This window comes from Acinonyx jubatus, chromosome A1 (assembly GCF_027475565.1).
Source record: "Acinonyx jubatus isolate Ajub_Pintada_27869175 chromosome A1, VMU_Ajub_asm_v1.0, whole genome shotgun sequence".
NCBI lineage: Eukaryota > Metazoa > Chordata > Mammalia > Carnivora > Felidae > Acinonyx > Acinonyx jubatus.
This window is the reverse complement of record NC_069380.1, coordinates 46,291,046-46,314,187: the sequence shown is the minus strand read 5'-3', so window position 1 is coordinate 46,314,187 and position 23,142 is coordinate 46,291,046.

Genomic DNA, 23,142 nt, shown 5'->3' with positions numbered 1-23,142 from the left:
CTGGTCCCAAATAATTTGGATCAACCATGACCCCTGTTTCCTCATTTCTGCTTCTACTCTAATTGCAGCAAGACTGAAATGAGAGAGGATTTTTTTTGCACCATCCTGGAGGAAAGGTAAAATTTGGGTGAGTTATTTTATCCTTTCCAGAGTCCATCATTTCCTCAGTCAGGCAGGAGGCCCAGCACCACAGATCCAATAGTGATGGCAAGAGTAATGACAAAAAAGCAATAGTCATTACAATTTATGTACTGTTCCAATCAACCCTTCCATTTTCACGGCTGCCATTTGCAACAATCACTATGAGCCATTCAGCACAATTGTCTGACGTTTGTTCTTTAGCTCCAAATGGCCAGAGCCAAGTTCATGTCAACTATCCCAAAGCCAAAGGTTTCAGATATTTGTGTTCATACATCGTAGAGCAAACAGCAACTGCAATGAGGAGAATTTCAGACGTTTGCTTCGAGAGGCAACAAGAAAGAGGTCCATTTCATTCCTAATAATTTGGGCCCATGATCTGTTCAATTGCTACAATCCTTGCTGTCCTTCAGGTGTTTGTTTCCAGTAGGAATGGAAACCAGCATTGCTCTCTCGTATTTGCACAGGTGCTAGTATAAACACAGGGAACATACAAGGCACCAGATGGAGAGACACTTGGTGGTGGAATGTGTGTATGGAGTCTTAGGGCGCATCATTACTGAAACCTGTCCACCTCTGAGGGATACAGTGGTCAGCCCGTTCTATGTTAGTGCTCTAAACAGGAAGCAGTCATTGCTCAGCACTGATTTTTCAAGAGCTTCAAGAAACGTTGACTTTGCTTCCCTTTGCATGAGCAGGAGCTGGGTGCCAGGTATCGGCCCTTAACACTTAGGTTCTGCTGTGGCTCCCCAAGCTTGGGACTACCACTAGTCTCTATGGGTCACCTGCCTCAGGAAACGAAGTGAAGCTGGGATTTTCTGGTCCAGGCAATTTCCTCTCAGGAAACTTTGCTTTGTGCCACGTGGACGTTTGCGAGCTGACTCTTCACCAATGTTCACCTCTTCTGGCCTTGCCTTTTCCCTTCCTCAGACCCAACTTATATTCCTGTTCTGCAGTTACTATCAGCCTCATTTTTTACATTAGAAAAGATCCAGGCTGCTCCTTTCAAAATGGTTTCTTTTTTTTTTTTTTATAATAACTAGATAAAGGTTATTAGACTGTAAATATAACCCTTTGACAAAGGAGTCCTGGGTTACAGCTGGTTGATATTCAGGCCCAAGTCAGTCATGTCTGAATCTAAGATGAGAAGCCACACTAGTACTGGACTTGAGACTCTGTCCTTATCCAGAGCCCTCTGATTTCTGGTTATCTTGGAGGACGTAGGACCCGAGGTGTCTGGGCTCTAAGACTCCTAGTGTGGCACAATGCTCCTGCTGATTTCATGATTTATGCGGTTTCTCATGTAGAATTGCCACTTCCTGCCTTACCCACACCAGTGCTGTCTCCCCTTTTAGTGTTTCTGAACTTTCCAACTCCCGACAGTTCATACTTCCAAATTAACACAAGCTTTTGTTGCCAGTAGCTCTAGACCCTCTGAAGCTAGCCCAACAGGATCTGGTGGGGCCAACGGGCATTCTGCCTCAAGAAGCCACGCTCAAAATGTCCTCCCTTAATGACAAAAGTGTTCCCATGATCTACAGACTTCATGTTGAGAAACATTGCAATATAGAACTAGAAGTTGTATGTACAAGCTGTCAAGAGATGTGAAGGGCCTGAGATGCCCAAGTTGATACCTGAACTTGGAAGCTAACAAATTAGTCTGTCCACAGCTTCATGGATCCTGAGACAAGACACAGGAGTCACGGTCAGAGACCAAGGACATTACTATTCTCTGCAAGTAGAATAGACATCTGAATACTTTTCCGGGTTACCTCCAGTCCAGTTACCAGATGGTGACATGAAGAGGGCTAGATGACACATTGCAAAAGCACCTACCATGGGTTGCATTACAGAAGAGGAGCCATAAACTCAGGGAACCTGACTTCTTTTTATACTGGAGAATAAACCTGCTGTCCTTTGCTCCAGAGCGAAACAGGATTTCTACCTTCACGCGTGGTAACCAATCCTGCCCTTTGCTCTGGAGGGAGATACTACCTCTATCTTCTAAGGCTGTTTACTCTATAAACATCCAGAAGAACATAGCTTGACACAAAGAGAAATTATGGCCTCGTTCACAAGATGTGTCGAAATGCGTGAGATCCCCAGAGAATTGCCTATTAACAAAATCTAAAAATGACTAAAAAAAAAAAATTGGAAGTAAGAGAAGCCATCCCACCAAGAAACTGTAGAATAAAAGAAACAACTATTTAAAGAATAAAATACAATGTTAAGAAGTCAGAAGTTGTGAAAAATATGACAGGGCACAAGGTTGCAGTAATGTTGGATTGGTAAGCATGGACATCTAATCTATAACATGGTGACTACTGTTGATTACACTTTGTTGAATACTGGAGATTGGCTAAGAAGGTAGATTTCAGATGTATTCACCACACACACACACACACACATACACACACAGAAATGGTAAATGTGTGAGGAGATGGATATGTTAATTAGCATGACTGCAGTAATCATGTGAATCTTAAATATATATAATTCGTATTTAAAAAATTTAATGTGTATAAAAATTAAAAACTGCAAAATGCAATAAATGTGAAAGGATAAAATTTTATTGCTGACAAGCAGTAAACTAGGATATCAAACATGGTAGAATGAAAAGAATAAATACTCATATGTGATCATTTCAAGAGATACTCCTAAAATATCATGATGCAGGATATTTGAAAATAGTTGCAAAAAGATGTGTTAGGCCAATATAAAATGAGGAAAGCGGATACAAAAATGGAGCACCAGGAAAAATTCAAATGAAAGTGAGATTTTGCATTAATAAGAGTTAAAGATCTACCAAGAATATATGAATTAAAATGTGTGTGTTAAAGGATAGCAAGCAACCTTTGACCTCATGACATAGCTTTGAAATATAAAAAGTCAACATTGCTTGAAACCGAAGAGGATCTCATAATTCAAAATCATTGTGAGAGATTTTAGCACTTATCTCATAATTTATGGGTCTAGGTTAAGAAAAAAGGGGATTTGGATAATTTAATTTACATATGGAAATATTTTTCTCAAAAGTGGTGGTACACATGCTTTCAAACATGATGGGACAGTCACAAAAATTCTCCAAATAGACTGTATCACAAAGACAATCTAAATCAATTCTGCAGTTCTGAATCATAAAATTTACATTCTGTGACCACATTGTAATAAAACTATATATTAACAATAAGGCAATAAAACTCTATCTGAGCACATAAAAATTTTAAAATAATCTTCTAAAAAATCTTGAGATCAAAAAGGAATCAAAATATAAATTATTAAAAAAGGACCCTTATTAAAACCCACAGGATGCAGGGAAAGCAGTATTCAAGAGGGAATTTGTAATCTTAAAATGCATTTCCTAGATCAAAACAGATTGGAAATTTATGACCAAGACTTTCAGTTCAATAAATAAGAAAAAATAAAAAATAATAGAGAAAAATAGAAAGAAACTTGTAAGATAAGTAAAGTAGAATTTTATGAAATAAGAAAGCAAACACAGACTTGAGCAATAAACTTCAAAAGTTGTTCTGCAAAAATACAAATAAATTAGACTCATGTTTGGCAAGACTTTCCGGAAAGAAAAAGAAAAATAATAACATTAGTAAAAAAAAAAAAAAGACAATCTTAAACTATATTTCAATAGCTTTGAAAATCTAGATGAAATGAAATGGTTTCTAGAAATACATAGATTACAGAGTCAAAACATCATATAGGCTAATAATCACAGGGAGAATTGAAAAAAGAGGTAACTTCTAACAAAAGTACAATGCCTAGGTAATTTTGCAAAGAAGTTGTGCCAAATATTCTTCTAATATTTCAACTCTTTCAGAAATAAAGAAAAATTGGGAGCTTCCCAAAGTCAAGTGAGGGCATGCATGGTCCCGATGTCAAAGACAGACATGGTTTGAGGGAAAAATGGGAAATCAAATAGCGATCTAAACTACAAAACCAATGGAAAATTCCTAAGTAAAATATTAACAAATGGAAGCCATCCACATGTTAGAAGACTAATATATTACCAACAAGTGAAGATAATTTTAGCAATTCAAGGATGTTTCAATATTAATGTATTTATTAATATGGATGGCCACACTGGCATTTTATGGAAGAAAAAAATGAGTATTGCCAAAACAATTTGATAAAATTTGTCACCTATTTGTTTTAATTGAAGTATATTTGACACATAGTGTTAGGTTAGTTTCCGGTGTCCAACATAGTGATTTGACAAGTCTGTACTTTATACTATGCCCATCACAAGCATAGCTACTATCTGTCACCATACAACACTATTACAATACCATTGGCTATATTCCCTGTAGTGTTCCTGTTGTATATTCCCTATGCTGCTCCATCCTTCCACCCTCCTTTCTTTTAGCAACCATCAGTCTGTTCTCTGTATTTATGGGTCTGGTTCTGATTTTGTTTATTTGTTTTGTTTTTTAGATTACACAAAGAAGTTAAATCATATGATACTTGTCTTTCTCTGAGTTATTTCATTTAGCATAATACCCTCTAGGTTTATTTATGTTGTCACAGATGAAAGGATCTCATTCTTTTTTATGGCTGAGTAATATTCCATTACATCTTCTGTATCTATTCATCTATCTCTACGGACATTTGGAGTGCTTCCATATCTTGGCTATTTTAAGTGGTGGTGCAATGAACATAGTACTGCACATATCTTTTGAGTAAGCCTTTTCATTTTGGGAGGTAATCCCTAGATCCAGTGGAACTGCTGGATCATGAGGTAGTTCTATTTTTAATTTTTTGAGGAACCTCCATACTGTTTTCCATAGTGGCTGCACCAATTTACATTCCCACCAACAGTGCATGAGGGTTCCTTTTTCCCTACATCCTTGCCAACACCTCTTATTTCTTGTCTTTTTTATTCTAGTCACCAGACAGGTATAAAGTGACATCTCACTGTGGTTTTAATTTGCATTTCCCTGGTCATTAGTGATATTGAGCATCTTTTCATGTGTCTGATGGCCATCTGTATGTATTCTTTAGAAAAATGTCTGTTCAGGTCCTCTGCTTATTTTTAATAGGATTATTTGTTGTGTGTTTTCCTGCCATCATCCATTTTAATTCAACCAATAAGAAACCACAAAACAGGGGCACCTGAGTGGCTCAGTCGGTTGAGCGTCCGACTTTAGGCTCAGGTCATGATCTCGCAGTTTGTGGGTTCGAGCCCCACGTCGGGCTCTGTGCTGACAGCTCAGAGCCTGGAGCCTGCTTCGGATTCTGTCTCTCTCTCTCTGCCCCTCCCCTGCTCATGTTCTGTCTCTCTCTGTCTCAAAAATAAATATAAACATTTAAAAAAAATTAAAAAAAAAGAAACCACAAATTAACTTTCTTAGGAATAGAAGGGTATTTCCTGAACCTCATATATGTTTATTTGTTAAACACGCAGAGAAAATATCTTAATAGTGAAATAATAAAAATCTTCTTATAAATAGGACAAGGATGCCTTCTTTTACAACTGCTATTTGATATTGTAGTCATTCTAGTCAGTATCATAAAATAAAAAAGAAATAATAATGAACAATATATGATATTAGAAAAATTGTTATTGTTTAATTCAAGTCAATTGTATAAAATTGACTATTCAGAAAACACAAAGAATCAACTAAAATATATTAGAGCTAATGCTAGAATTAGGTAAGGTAGTCAAAATAAAAAAATTAATATTCTATTTTCCAGTAATAATTAATGAGAAAATCAAATAGGGAGGAAACAATTTACACATCAGATAAGCCAATCTGCAAATAACCTGCTAACAAACCTAACAATAGTGTGAAAATTCTCTATAGCAATAACTTTAATAAAATGAATGTACAAAAACCCTTAATGGCAAGGAATATAATTACTAAGATGATTTCATTTAATAAGAATGCCTCTTCCCTAAATAAGGGTACAAAGTGAATGCTTTCCAATCCAAATCCCAAAATAATCCTTGTAACATATTTGAAAATCTGATCTTAAAATTTGCTTAGGGGACACCTGGGTGGCTCAGTTGGTTAAGTGTCCAACTTTGGCTCAGGTCATGATCTTGTGGTTCATGAGTTTGAGCCCCGTGTCAGACTCTGTGCTGACAACTCAGACCCTAGAGTCTGCTTTAGATTCTGTGTCTCCCTCTCTCTGCCCCTCCCCCACTTGTGCCCTGTCTCTCTCTCTCTCTCAAAAGTAAATAAACATTAAAATAATAAAAATAAATAAAATTTGCTTAGAAGATAAAGTTACAAGAAGAAACAATTTTTTGTGTGTGAAGAAAAATACAAAGTAACTTACTTTTCATGGAGGTATTATTTACACAGAATGAAATTCAGAGATTCTAAATGTACATTTTGACAAGTATTGACAAAAAATCTGTACAGGTGACCTATACCCCGATCAAGCTCTAGACTTTTTCCAGGCATCCCTCAGCCTCTCCAGAGGAATCAATATTGTGCTATCTATCATCATAAATTAGGTTTGCCCCATCTAGAACATCATAAAAAATGGAGTCAAAGAATATCTGCTCTTCTGTGTCTGGGTTCATTGGCTCAACATAACGTTTTTTGTGACTCAGGCTTGTTGATGACACATCGGTAGTTTATTCCTTTTTATTGCTGTGCAGTACTCCACTGCATGAATAGCCAAGGTTTCTCTGCTCTTCTCTTGAAAAACATTTAGGCTGTTCCAGTTTGGGGCTCTTTTTCTGAAGTGTTTCTAATCGGTTCTTTTGATCTTTAGTCTATCCTTCCATGGAGACAGAGTAGACCGGGGAGTGCTGGATTTCCTGAGAAGCCATGCTTTCTCTATGAAAACAGAACTCGCTTCAAATGTAAAAAGGGGGCAGTGGTATCCTGAAAAGTGCAAACAACTAAGAAACCCTATCATATTTTTTTAAAACACGTATTACTTCCCTCTATTCACCAACCACGTATGATAAAAATGATGGCAATCCATAATAAGAATAGGGCAACCCATAATTCCTTTTGTTTCAGGCCTTACTTACTCAGCAGTAAGTTGAAGGTAGAGGGTCTTGGAAGAATGTGCATTTATCGGGGAGTAAAATGAAAACAGTGGACTGTTTTTGATACCGCTTTTCCCCTGTTCTGGTAAGAACAAAACGTATACAACATATGAAATACAAATTGTGTAATATTAGAGATTCTGCTATAAATTCTCATATTTGCATGAAAAACCAGCATTGTATAATGTAAAGGAAGAATGGCAAAGTCCATGCTCATAATGTAAAATTTTAATTTCTCCTCACTTAGAATGACGTATATAGCACTGTGACAAATTGAGAGACTACAGAAGAAAGGGGGAAACCTTCTATTTTAGTACCCTGAAGGGCATTTTTTCCCTGCTTTTTGAAGAAGGGCCCTGCAAAGGAAATAATCGCCTTGGCCAGGCAATGAACCATATAATGTGAGAAGGGTAGAAAAGAAGAGTATTACTTTCCCTCATGTAGACTCCCTCAGGCATTTTTGAGGTTCTCCCGGAGGGTTGCTGCAGGTAGACAGGAACAAGCCCTCTCCCATTCTTTGGCTTGGATTTGTTTTCTGGACTGGGCTCCTGTCTGACCACCAGTACCATTTGTGATCAGGCTACTTGGCTGATGTACCCACGGGGCCCCACGGTGCTCTGCCGGGGGCCACTCTGAGGCTCCCGGTGATTTGTTATGAATCAGTTTGTCCCCAAACCGTGTAGGTGATGCAGTTTCGCTGACACCAATTTGACAAAATGTAATTTGATTAAAATTCAGCAAGCTGCTCAGCACAATTTGTTTCAAACGATTTGGTTGAAAATGAATAATCTATAGTTTTTGTAATTTCTAATTCGTTTCCAGTGAATAAACAGTGTGAGTAGATTGACTGAAAATGAATTAGAAACAGCAACACAAAAGACAGAGAAGACACTCCCTCAAGTCTGGAAATAAGAGAAGAAAATGAGTAAGATGAATACAAGTGTGACAAAACCACTCTACTGTGTATTAAAATGTCCTAAGTAGTCCTACCCTTCCCCTGGGAAGAGAGAGACAGAGAGAGAGAGAGAGAGACAGAGAGAGAGAGAGAGACAGAGAGAGAACAACCATGAGTGTGGAACACTGATTTTACTCTCAGTTCAATGATTTTTGTACATATCGTTCTGTCTGATCCTTGTGGTCTACAGTGGAATTCGGGGGATGAACAGCCTCTCCTCTCCCCTCTTCGTGGAGACTGTTACTTCCAGGCACTGAAGCAGTCCTGTGCTTATGCCCAAGAACACCACGATTTTATTGACTGCATTCCTTCCTCCATTAGAGGGAAGCCAGTGTGCAAGCGGAACAGAGAGTTTTGGATGGCATGCCACACCCCAGTTCTCATCTCTGCTCCCTTTTCCAATGTACAGCCACGTAAGCACATATGAAAAACATCATCTTCTACTCTCTGGTCAAATGCAGCAAATCCCCATGTTATCAGGGCATAACGAACAGAGTGCATGTCACAAGGATATCTGCACACTGACTCCACCGGTTCCATAAATAGCAAGTTCAGAAACCAGTTTGGTCTCACTTAAAAGTAGAAATCATCTATGATTAAAACCAACATCCTATGCAAACCTTTACTGAGGACTTTAAATATAGGATGGTGACCTTAGTGGCCCTGCTTGTATTTTTCCCACAACTGATCTGCTTTATATATTAATGCCTGTCTCCGCACGTTTGTTCTTTTATAGCCCCAGGGATTTGTTTGGATCATGTTGTGCCATTGATGATGCATGTATTAGGTGATATTTTCTCAGAAAGCATTCTACCCAGAGCCAAAATATCAAAAGATGTAGGTCAGGAGGGTAAAATGTTCAAGCGATTTTTTTTTTCCTGAGGCTGCATATGTAAGGTATTTCTATGTTCATTTGCTCAATCATCTGAAGGCTATTTACCAAACGCCTCTAGTTGCTAAGGATCCAAGAGTATATGATACACAGACACTTTGTTTAGGCAGCATGTTACTTACTGGGCTAGCCAGATCTATTCATAGCTTTAGGACAGGGAGGTGAGTGCCTTCATTAAGATACAAGCATGTGGCTTTGGAGCCAAGGGCTAGGGCATCCGAATCCCAGCCTGATGAAGGCAGTGGGAGAGCAGTTTCCACTGAGAAAATGGAAAGGAGAGCCAGGAGAGTCTCAAAGGATGAGTATGTTTCACTAGAGACAAGATTAAAAAAAAAAACCAAAAGAACAACCATTTCAGGCAAAAGAACAGAATTTACAGAGATACGGAGAAGGGAAAAAAATGGCACATTCAGGAACTGGGAGGTGTGTACAGTTGGGACATTACATATGCATGTAAGAGTGGCAGGGCTTACACAGCACAGGGCTTCTGTGCAGTTTGAAGGAACTTGGGCTTGCAAAAATTTTGAGCACAAGATACCCCTGTGGAGGATTACATTGTATAAAGATCACTCAGGCCACAGGGTAGGAGAGGGCAGAAAACCTGTCAGGAGGCAGAGACAGGAATTGGGCCAGAAATGTGGAAGGAAAACAAAGCAGTGACAATAGGAAAGGAGGGGAAGAGATGTTTCCAAAAAATAAAAAGGGATAGGATTTACTGTGCGTCAAAGCTGACCGGGTGCCAGGAGAGAGAGACGGAGGGACCTGTCCACTGCAGACTAGGTGGATTGACGGGGAAGAAGCAAGGTTCAATGAGAAAGAGAAGGGCCTCAGTTTTTGACATGCTGAATATTTATTTATTTACTTACTTATAACATTTATTCATTTTTGAGAGAAAGAGAGAGTGAGCGGGGGAGGGGCAGAGAGAGAAGGAAACACAGAATCAGAAGCAGGCTCCAGACTATGAGCTGTCAGCACAGAACCTGATGCGGGGCTAGAACTCACAAACTGTGAGATCATGACCTGAGCCGAAGTCAGATGCTTAACCAACTGGGCCACCCAGGTGCCCCTAGACATGCTGAATATGTAAAGTCAGCTTTGTTGAAATGTAAGTAACACACAGCAAAATTCACCTGTTTTTGGTATAGGGCTCTATGAATGTTGACAAAGAGATGTAAACATTCATGTAACCTCCACTGAAATTGACAGGGAGGATATTTCCGTCAGCCCCAAATGTTCCCTCAAGTCCGTTTGTAGTCAATACCCACCCCCCGCCCACCCCCAGGAAACAACAAATCTGTTTTCTGTTCCAAACAGTTTTTCATCTTCTAGAATGTCATATAAGTGGAATCATGCAGTATGCAAGATTTTCAAATCTGGCTTCTTTGACTTAGTATAATGCTTTTGAGATTCATGCAGTTACTGCAAGTATCTGTGGTTTGTTAAGCTTATTGATAAGTAGGAGTGTACTCTATGGGCACACCAAAATTTATCTATCCACTCACTGGTGGGTGAACTTTAATGTTCTTGCCAGTTTCTGGAGATTATGAATAAATCTGTTACAAGCATTTACATACAGGTGTCTGTGTAAACCTAAGTTTTTATTTCTTTGGGGTAAATACCTAGCAGTGGTATCATTGAGTCATATGGTAAGTACACATTTAGCTTCATAAGAAATTGCTAAGTGTTTTCCAGCATTATAGTATGAAACATTAGGAAAAAAATTGCTGTTCTAAAGGGTGTGTATTGATACAGCATTGTGACTTTAATTTGAATTTTTGTGATGACTAATGTTCTTTTCCTATGCTTATTTCACACCCATAGATCTTTTTTGTGAAGTGTCTATCGAGTATTGTGCCTACATATTTTTATTCAGTTGTTTTCTTTTTTCTGAGTTTAGATACTTCTAAATATATTTGGGATTCGAGTTCTTTGTCAGATATAGGGTTTGCAAGTATTTTCTCCCAATCTGGGGCTTACTTTTTCATTTCCTTAACAGTACAGTTGGAGCTGACGTTTTAAGTTTGGATGAAGTATGGGGCGCCTGGGTGGCTCAGTTGGTTGAGCATCTGACTCTTGTTTGTAGCTTGAGTTCTGATCTCACGGTTAGTGAGTTCAAGCCCTGTGTCAGGCTCTGTGCCGACAGTGTGGAGCCTGCTTGGAATTCTCTCTCTCTCCCTCTTTCTATGCCCTCCCCTTGCCCCTTCCTCTCTCTCTCAAAATAAATAAAAACTTCTAAAAATTTTAGATGAAGTACAATTTGTCAATTGTTTCTTTTACGGATTGGGCTTTTGGTGTTTTATCTAAGGAATCTGTGTCTCACACAAGCTTCAAAGGTTTTTTTCCCTTTATTTTTTTTTCTAGAAATGTTATAACTGCTTTTAGGTTTTACATTTAGATCTATGATCCATTTTTATTCATTTTTGTCTATGGACCAAAATATGGGTTGAATTTTTTTTTTTTAATTTGCAAATGGAATTGTTCCAGAACCACTTGTTGAAAAGACTATCTTTTCTCTATTGAACTGCATTTAGACCTTTGTCAAGAATCATTTGACTACGTGTGTGTGGGTATTTATATTCTTATCTCTTCTTCACTATAATAAAATATTTTCAAGGCCTAGAATATATATTTTTTATATTTATTTTTTCATATTTTCTATCAGTGTTTTTGTATAAGAGATACTCCAAAAATGTTGGCGGTCGCAGAGAATAGCTTTCGAACAATTAGGAACCGAGTTTGAATCCTATCACTTCTATCCATTAGCACGACTATAGATCAGTTACGCATCTTCTCTAAATTCAAATTTTCACATTTTTGATTGTTATAACATTTAGCTCACAAGACGTTGGATGGATAAAATGAATACAGAAAGAGAGATTTGGTATTTAAGACTATGAGGCCTAACACGTGGTAGGTGCTTCATAAAGATAGTTATTTATGTAGCTAAAATCAATTTAAGAAAGATGAATGTGAAAAAATGGATATCGAATTATATGAACTCCGTTAATTTCGCGCGTTTCCCAAAGAATATTAAGGCTTCCAGTCATCTATGAAATAGCAGCTGCTTCCAATTACGCACTAATTTGAATAAACCAACATCAACTCAGGGAGGTGCCTGAGGTGGAGGAAAAGGCCAGGTAGGCACATAAGCAGTCTTTCTATTCTGGGCTGAAAATCTCAGCGGCTCTGCCGGCAGGCCAAGAGTGGTCGTTTTTTTTTTTTTATGTTTCTGATTACAAAACATCCGAGCTTGTTTCTTCAGATGCGTCTGCAAAGCCCATGCTGCTGTGTTGAAAGACTATGTATGCAGTGGAAGGTATTTATCGCGTCACCGCAAGGGGGTCCCGACCTGCCACTGCCATGCTGCTGACATCCCTTCAGACTTCCTTCCCTGTCCTCCCCATTCACATGAAATCATGAGATTTGGTTGAGAAATATCTAGGGACTAAACAGAAGGCTTTTGCTTGACCACAGAATGCCTAACGGTAGCTACTTGCCTACTGGCGTGTTGGACATCCATCCATTTCCCAGGACTGGGCAGGTCACATGGTGCTAGATACCAAGTCAGAGTGTAGCCCCCGGGCCTGGCCAATGGGTTGCTAGCAGATGATTTAGGGCATTACTACCAGAATGTTCTTACTTAGTCGTCCCTTTTGTGAGATTTTCCTCCTACTAAATACAAAGTCTCATGGAATTTTAAGTTCAGACACACAATTCATGGGTGAACAGTTTTACTAAAATAAGAATCTAAATAGATGGTTTTCTCTACAAAAGCACAACTCCGGGTGAGCCTGGCTTGGACCCTGGCTGAACGTGTTGGCCACTGAGGGATTCAGAATCCCTGGGGAGGACCCATGAACAGTGTATCAACAGCAGCTGTGTGGCCATCCCACACCTGCACGACCATCTTTCAGGGGCAGAATGAATTGGGCCAGTGCTAGTGACTCTCTCATAGGTAGGCTCAGAGTGGGACCTTTAAAAATACCCTGGACTCGCTTTTTATGTTTCCATCCCAAAGTTTATAAATCACACCCAAGAACTTTCCAAATGAAATGTGTGCACAGAAGAAAACCTTCATTTTGTGAAGACACAGCAAATTCTGCCAAACCTTACTAGTAGCCTGGCAAGTCAATTAGGTTTAAATGAGCTCTGATAGCTTGATTTCTGACTGTAACATTCTTTGGCTCCCAATCACTTGCAAAATAAAAGCACTGAGGATTTACTTTCTCAGGGATTTTCTTCTTGACCTAATATTTTCAATGAGTGCTTTTCCTTCTGTGATGTAGCAGTCAGGGCAGATTCACGGGTGTGCAACCTGGGCAGCTGTCCAGCACCCCACATTTAGAAGGACCTCATGCTTGTTTCACTGCTTGACTGTTTAAGTAATTTTTTGACAGGAGGCTCTGCACTTTCATTTTGCACCGGGGCTGTACTGGTTAGCATTCTGGGTTACAGACTTCAGCAGAGAAGGACATGTTGGGAAGGATATTAGTGGTCAGTGGTCAGTGGTAAGCCTCAGGAAACAGTCTTGGAAAATGCTAGGCACTACTGGGTACTTGAAACCCCAGTCCGGATCTCGCCACGGGAAAAGAGTGGTTAGACGGTACTGCTGTCCCCACCGCTAAACACAGGGTGCCACCGTCACCAGACAAGGAATGTAAACTGTCCTTGCTTCTTTGAGTCGCTTGCTTCCAGTGAAGCTCTGGTTTGCCAAGCACAAGCCGTCGTTTCTGGCCCTGCTACCAAGGTTGTGAGAGGAGATAAATATGCTGCTCTCTCTTTTATATTGAGAATGGATGTTGCCAGCTTCCTGGACCCACCAAGTCACATATTCCCCAGTGAACAGGAGGTGGTTCACGTGCTGAACGGTCAAGCCACAATGAAAAAAGGGGACACGCGTCCACCTCACCTGACTGCTAGGATTCTGCACTTTCCGATTCTCTAAATATCTGATCAATCTTTCTTTGTGCTCTTTTCTATATCTTCTTGGCCAGTTCCTTCGGGGTGTTGCTCCCAGAGTACCCTACCTTATTTTTGATTCTCACTTACGGACCTTTCTGGGTGAACTCGTAACTCCATGGCTGATGGTCCTGAATGACTCCACACTCAGCTCAGTCCTTTTCCTCCCACATGCCTCCAACTTCCCTCGGAACATTTCTATGTAACATTGAAATCTGGAACCACTCTTTGAATATCATAATTCAAATAAGGCTGATTCAATTACATGACAGACTAGAATCGCAGTGAGAGGTATCCACTGGCATGTTCCCGAAAACATTACTATTTTGGTATTTAATTCTACGGAGACTAAAGATCTTTATTTCACTCACTAGTCTAAGGAATGGAGTCTAAATAGTGAGGAGACTAATTGGGACTATCTAATTTTGATATTCTTCCCGGGTGATTATAAATAAGAAATGCAATCATCTTAACTATTCAGCTGGGATTTTTTTTGTTTGAATATTTGCTCTATATACATATGATGCAGTATATTATATTTCTTCTGAAATTATTAAAAGATTTCTTTCAGCTTTTTTTTTTGCATTGACTACATACATATTGAGTCTTTGATAAAGTCCTTTTAATTTGCACATCATTAAGAAATCCATGCACTATCAGGTTCAAAAGGAGAGCAAGACAGGTTTGAATAAACTTTACATAAGTCAAGGAGCATGGTCATTCTGCTTTAATTTCACCATTTTTCAGGATCATATTAAATTTTACTAGGGCCTGTCTTAAGGCTCTGTCTTGTCACCTTTCTGAAAAGTACATGAGAAAAGGGAGACAGATGAAGGCGGAAGCAGAGGACAATGAAGAAGGGTAAAATACACCAAAGTGAAGACATTGTCCATTTTTTCCCTCGCTTCCTCTCACTTGGTCTTTTTTTGCTCCTGAAGCATGAGCCATGCGCAGAAAAGGGGACGGGGTCTTAGTGCATCATATACTAACAAGCATTTATTAACTCCACTTTTCTCCAGACTTTTATTAAAGTTATTGTATCCCGTAGGGTGTTTTCCTCATATTGTCTGATCAGCTAAAATTTAATTTTGATATTATTTTCAAAATTAAATATTCTTACTGCTGTCTAATAACAGTTTTCAGTAATGATAGCAACTCATTTCAATGCTTCCCTGATGAATAGCTTTTATTTTCACAGTGCGTGTATGAATCTATGCACAGGTGTTTGTTTAAAAATGTCATCAATGAATACTTTATGTCTCATGCTATATTTTAGATATAAATCATGTTCAAACTCTTACAGAGAGTTTCATTAATATAGGAATAATTGAACAGAACATGGACCGGCATACAGATTCTGACATTTACGGTAAATAAAAACTAGAAGAGCATTTAAGATGGAAAAATCAGTACACATAACACAGAAGTTCAAATTTCTGATATTTACACACATTTCTTAATCTCAGTTTTATGCTACTCTTTTCCAAGGCAAGCTCAAAAACGGAACACTGCACTGTGAAGAAATAAAAGTGAGAGTACTCAGCTACATTGCTACTTTTTAAAAGGGTGTATCTATCTTACTAATTTCTGATGTTAAAATTCTAGACTTTGGTTCCTTGAGACTTTGGATAGTGAATTGTATGCACCCCTCCCCACCCCCCAATAGGGACACTCTGTGGAGACTAGTACATATTTTTTCATCTCATCCAGTGATTTTGATCTTAGAACACCCCTTAGTTTCCCTTTCAGGCTGCTAAAATTGAATGAAGATGAAATCTATAACTATGAGAGATTTTGTTTCTTAAATTAGATGTGGAGACAAGACCTATACATTGTCTGAGGAATTGAAACCATATAAGAGTGTCAACCAAACTGAATTAAAAATAATTTCTCTATGATATTCAAGATATTAGAATGAGTGAACATCCCCTTAGTGATACCTTTTGTGAAGGAAACAATGGTTTTATTTTAAATTTTTTTAATGTTTATTTATTTTTGAGAGAGACAGAGACAGAATGCGAGTGGGTTACGAGCACACAGAGAGGGAGACACAGTCTGAAGCAGGCTCCAGGCTCCAAGCCATCAGCACAGAGCCTGACGTGGGGTTCGAACCCACAGAGCTGTGAGATCATGACCTGAGCTGAAGTCAGACACTCAACCGACTGAGCCACCCAGGTGCCCAACGATGGTTTTACTTTAGAATGTGGTTATCACACAGTCATCATTTTCTTGGAAAGATTACCTATTGGTTACAAACTGGCTATAATATTGAAAGGGACATACAGCAAAATAGTGCATTTGTATATCATATAGTCAACACTGTCGAAGGGATTTATTTTTGCACGAAACATGGCCAAAAAACCTTGCTGAAAATCCTACGTAAATTTGTATAAGAAAACAACTTTTTTGGTAAGGAAGAACTATTACTCAAAATTTCCTACAGTATTCTTGGTTCTATGTTGTTTCTTGAAATAACAATCGGGTGTCTATTATTTACAATACACTATTGTTTCTGGTATTGACTCCACTTTAATTTCATTTATGGAACTTGTGGACATTAATTTCATTCAATTGTCCCTAACTTATCTGATTGTCTCAAGTAGATCACCCTGAAGTAACACTCCCTAGTGGAGTGATGTTCTAAAACAAATACATGGTTGAGATGATCAGGTTTCTCATAATTCAACATGTCAACAATAGAGGACGTTTTAGTCCTGGGGAACCACCAATGAAGTGTGCAACACATCATCAATTTTTTCCATCCCCATAGAACTAGGTAAGGCTCCCAAAATACAGGATAATTTGAGTTGTATTCTGCATGTAACTGCCGTTTGCTCTTCTTAAATAAGAGAGTTCGACTTTGCTATGAACTAAAGAAGCAGGTCATAGGGGATGCGGTCACTATGAAGGTCATAGGGGCTGATCTGACAAGGTCATGGTAAAGATGACTAGTATGACATCATTTTGATCAAGTGGGAAGATTTTTCTTCCCAGTTTACCAGCCAACAATAGAATTGTCAGCGGCATTTCCTTTATAAATGACTGCGTTTCTATAGTGTTTGAAGAAGGTTCGTCAGAGGCTGAAGTGGTATAAATGATAAATGCTCCCTGAAAAACACAACTTTTGAAAAATTGTTATTTATTAATTAGTGTGTAAGTGGTGGTCTTCCAAAAAGATGACCCATTATAGATTAAAAGACAATGTTTGATAACAAATGGCTATTAAGGTTGAAGAAATACTTAACCTTTTGGGAATCAATGGGATGCAAATTCAAATAATATGTGCCAGTTTCTTTTATTAATTTTATGACGCTTGTAGAAATATATAATATCCATTTCTGGCAAGAATGTTGAAAAAATAGATACTTTGTATTCTGCTCTTGAGAAAGTAGAGACATACAAATTTTCTAGTTGGAAATTTGACAATACAAGTCAAAATCCTTAAAAATGTTTATGTACTTTGACTGTGGGAATTTATCCTAAGGAAAACATTCCAACTATTTAAAAAAGTATTTTAAGAATGTAATTGTGGATGCACACAACAGGGGGTGTACAAGGATGGCAATTAAAATTCTATTTATAATTATAAGGCTTTGGAAATAACTACATGGACAATTAAAGATTAATTTTAAAATGTGGACCAAATGGGCTATGTAGCCTTCCCAATTAGAATAGAAGGGTGCTTAAAGAAATGCAATGATACTTATAACAATGTTAATTGAAAAATATCAAGTTACAAAACAGTATGCATAGTGCATTGCTCTTTTTATACATAAGACTGGAAGGTTATACGCCAATATTTATTACCAATGGAATGGACAGATAAAATGTGGTGTATTCCACAATGGGATGTTATACAGTATAGGGAAAATAAATGAACTATTCTACACAGAACAACATGAAATGGTCTGACAAATACACTAACAAAACAAGCAAGGAGCACAAAAATACATACAGTGTGATTTAACTTATATACGCCCAGAAATCGGCAGAACTAAACTATAGTGTTTAAGGATCCATATATGGATGGTAAAGCTAAAGAAAAGGCAGAAATAGCTGTGACACAACCTGACAGTGGTTGCCTCTGGGGAGAAGGGGTCAGGTTATGATAGAGACACAAAGGCCCTCTGGAGTGAAAACCATGCATGATTTCTTGACCCGTGGAGGGATTCCATAAGAGTCACTTTGTATCTATTTGCTAAACCATAATATAGACTTCCTGTATATTATGTAACTATGTTATATTTCATATTAAATATTATGTTATTCATTATTATTCAGGAGTGTTATTAAAATTGTTATCAGAGGAGATCTCTGGTTATAACATTACAGATTATCTTAGTTTTATTCTTTGGCTTGAATACACAGTTTAAATTTTTTTTTTTAACATTTATTCATTTTTGAGAGACAGAGAGAAAGCATGAGTGGGGAAGGGGCAGAGAGAGAGGGAGACACAGAATCTGAAGCAGGCTCCAGGCTCTGAGCTGTCAGCACAGAGCCTGACCCGGGGCTCGAACTCACGAACTACGAGATCATGACCGGAGCTGAAGTCGGACACTCAACTGGCTGAGCCACCCAGGCACCCCTTGCACACACAGTTTAAAGTTCCTATAATGAAGAGGTATTACTTTAAAACAACCCCCCCCCCCCACAAGGTTTTCACAATAGTGTTAACTAGGGGGTGAGAATTGCTCCAGAGATATGTTTATACAGTGATTAGTAGTTTGGTAACTAGAGTAATTTCTTGCCAATGTGAATTTCATGATGGACACAATTCAGAAAACTTTCTTACAAAGCTCTAAGAAAACAACATTGAGAAGGTTGATATAAAAAGAAACCTAACTGGCACAATAACTTCATTACACTAGTGAGAAGTCTAGGAGATTTCTATCTTTTTTTAAAAATCATTTTAAAAGATTTCTATCTTAATAGACATATGCATTTTCCTTTATTTTAGAATTTATATGGGGGGGTGCACCTGGGTGGCTCAGTCAGTTAAGTGGCTGACTTCAGCTCAGGTCATGGCCTCATGGTTCATGAGTTCGAGCCCTGAGTTAGGCTCTGTGCTGACAATTCAGAGCCTGGAGCCTGCTTCAGGTCTGTGTTTCCATCTCTCTCTACCCCTGCCCTGCTCACATTCTCTCTCTCTCTCTCTCTCTCAAAAATAAATTTAATGTTTTAAAGGAATTTAAGTGGTTAAATGGCTTAGAGTTTTTGTAATTGTGGTCTTCAAATATGAAAGCAAACAACTTGGAAAAAATACAACATGCTTACATTTAACCACGAATTACCTAAAAAGTGACTTTGTAACTTTTACAAAAGTTACACACTGTGTAACTGACATTGTCCTGATAGATATTATTCTTTATGCCTTCAAGACTTGTAGGGATTTGGTGTTAAGAAGCCAATAATTCTTCTCAAAAGTATTTGTCTCTAATAGAAGATAGTGGGACAGAGAGGTTGTATCTTTCCACAGGAAGCTGAGTTGGGCTCCATTTCTGTCTCTCAGACCAGGGCACAGTGGAGGGTAGCACAGCATGTGCACTGAACAAAGGCTCAGGCATCAAGTGGCAATAAAATCTGATCAACATCTAGGCTTGGTCTCTGCTCCAACACTGCGCTGTCTCAGGGAGAAATGGACTTTATTGTTCCTCTGAAGGCTCCACTGTTTCTAATTTATCTTTCTAGAGGAGCACCTTGTAAAAACTTACACCAAGGTTTCTATAGGGTAACATCAGTTGTAGCCAAGACTCTATCTGGGCACCTGGCAGAGCAGTGTGGTCTCGCACTAAGTACATTCCTTGAATGAAAATGTAATATTGAGACATTTCATCACACTTCTGGCAGCCACAGAGAGGCATTTGTAGAACAAGCAACTGGAGAAATGGTGTGAGTTCCCCAAGTCTAAGCCAGGTCTCTAGACTTTTTGACCCATTCGGAGTCTGCTGTAATAGTTCCTTATCGTAACTGTAACAAATTACTACAAACAGTGGCTTAAAACTGCACACATTTATTCTTTTACAGCTCTGGGGATAAGAAGTCCAAAATCGGTTTCACTGAGGTAAGATCAAGGTGTCCACACCTTCCAGAGCCTCCTTCCAGGGGCTCAAGGAGAATCCACCTCCTTGCATTTTCTAGCTTCTGGAACAGCATTCCTGGTATGCATGCCCTCTCAGGACAAAATGGATGTTTTCCAGTGCAGATCTCTCTTTCTCCCTGCACTTGTTTTGTGGAACTATTTCATCCAGAGAATGATGTATTTGCATATCTTATAAGAAACTTTTCTTTTCATTATTTAGGCCTTAGAAAGAAAATTAATATTGCTCATATATCGTCTTTAAAACAATCCTGGCCCCTTCTCCCATCTTCAAAGCCAGCAGTGGTCCATTTGCTGTCCTGTGTTGCCTTCTTCTCTGTAGACAAATCTCCTGCTACCTCACTTCTATGGGGACACTTGTGATTACATTTAGGGTCCACCGAAATAATCCCATTTCAAAACACCTAATTATATCTGCAAAGCCACTTTGGTCACGTGAAAACATTCACAGGTTCTGAGGATGACAATCTGGATATCTTCTGGGGCCATTATTCAGCCTCCCACATGTGCCAGGCTCCCAGCTTCATCAAGTCGCATGGATGAGATGATTCATGACAAATTGGACAACATGTGGTTTGGGGGTGAGAATAGAAAAATGTACATGGGAACTAATTGTGAGGAAAAGTATCCAAACGTCATTTACAGGATGAATGCTTTAGAAGAATGTTTCCAAGATATCTTTGAAAAAATAAAAGAATATTAGAAATAATATGGAATTATCAGAAGGCCTTCTGGGTTCTTCACTTGACTGGTTAGGTCACATTGGGTAAGTCACTGGATATCTGGAGACTCATTGTCTATATGGCCTTAAAATAGGGCAGCTGGATGAGTAAACTCTAACATTCCTTCTAACCCTAATTTTTGTGTAAGCATTTATCAGTACAACACATTATTGAATACCTGCCATGTATAAGAGCTGGCACTCTTAGAAAATGTAGAGATATAAAGATAAAAAGAGAGTTTAGCGATACTACTACTCCATAGTTTACTTTAAAGATATTGAAAAATGAGATTGGCATAAAATATTTAAATACTAAACAAGTGCCTAAAAATTAGACAAGAATCTGTGTGGGATATTTTGCCAAGAAGTAGGTGGAATAAACTGGCAAGATGAGGAAGAAAAGTCTCTATCTAAGACATGTTCTTGGTATTTATGTTTAAGAAAAAGAGGATTGCTGCTCATTTTTTAAATATAGCAAACTTTTCAATCATTGGTGAGTAGTTTCAATTTAAATATTAATGAAATACCATGGGGAAAATGAGCTACTATATTAAAAATGTATAGAACTTACCTCTATTGTCTATTTATGTGAGTAAACAATCTTCTATACTGCACAATGACAGAATTGTGTTCCAAAATATGTAGATTAGGTACAAAAAGGTAAATGTTCACATCCTGGGTAAAATTTTTAGAGCTAGGAGAGACTTTAGAGATCATGGTATAAAGGTCTGTTTTTTTAAACAGATAAAAAGGTATTCAGAATCTCCCAAATACTTATCAAAATATATTTGAAAAACCTTGAAATACCTTTTTCCTCTCATGTCAGTGTTTTCCCCCTATAAAACACCGACTTCCTTAAATTAGAGGACCTATAATTTCCTTTAAATATAGGATACATCTGGAAATTAATTACAAAGAAATCCAGAGAACAGCAAAAAAAAAAAAAAAAAAAGCGAACAGATCAACAAAATTGTGAAATAGTTTATTGTTGTATTACTGACAATAGTTATTATGCTTTCTGGTCATCCTTAAAGTGTGACAGTATGATATAGTGGGGACAATTTGTAGCAAATCCTAATCAATTTGCAAATTGCAATTGATCATTTGCAATTTGAGCCTAAATTCTTACCCAAATTCTATGTGCTAAAATTGGGACCTTGGAGGAAAGAGTTTCAATTTCCAGGCCTCTGTTTCTTCATCTGTAAAATGAAAGGGTTAAATGAAATGAACTTAAATGAAAATATTGTGATGTCTTAAAAATTTTTTTTTGTATTTTAATTTTGAGATCATGACGTGAGTCGAAATCAAGAGTCGGATGCTTAACCCACTGAGTCACCCAGGCGCCCCATAGGATGATTTGAAATAAAGTGCCATCTTTTGAAGTTCAAAGCAGAAATAAGGAGCTCACAGAAACATAAACTGAGTCTCAGTAATTGGAAATATATCTCTCTTGCTGTGAGCCTTGGCTGCAATTGATATCTTTAGATGTAACTTAAAGACAGGATTTTAAGGAAATTGCCTGGCTTATTTCTTCTTTTCCCCTCAGCACTTACCATGCAGAATCTCACTATTAATTAATGTATGCATCTCATACTTGAACACCTAGATGAATTTTGTTTTTAATACTATCAGACTTCTTTACCCAACAATTTTTATAGTATTTAGGTGGGAGCATCATTTAATTCTTTTTTTGTTACAAAATCACATGATAGCCTCATATCATTCTATTTTTAATTTTGGCTATAGCAGGAAGCATGTTTCTTGCCCACAGACGATTGCACCTCTTACTTGGGAATTTATTTTATGTGTGACACACTCTTCATGTCCCATGTGAGGAGGAGTCTAGGGAAACGGGAATAGATACTTCCCTTTTCAAAGGGATACTTTAAAAAAAAAAAGACATATTCATTGTATTGAAAAGTTTATCGAACATGCCTTTGTTATGCTCCAGATGAGGTCCACACCAGGTTAAAGAACCATTGTAAGAAGTCTAAAGTCCATGAAAGGCATATATGTTGAATCTTTTATTTTTCACGCTATGTGGGTTTCATCTCTTCTATTTAAATTTTCTTTTCTCAGTTTCTGAAATGGCCATATTATTCAGAACAAGCCCTTTTGGAAAAAAAAAATCCCCAATACGCTAGGAAAAAAGATCAAAGAAATTTCATTGCAAATGAGACCATGACACCAGTGATTTAGATGGGATAGCATGTTCTGGGTTTCAGCAATAAGATAACAGCTCCCTTGGCTTCTGCTCTTGGAGAGGTTTGAACTATTCTGGCAGCTCCCTGGCATGATTTAAGGCAGTGATTCTGGCATGCTGTTCACACTAAAGCAGAGACAGAGCAGTGCGGGAGGT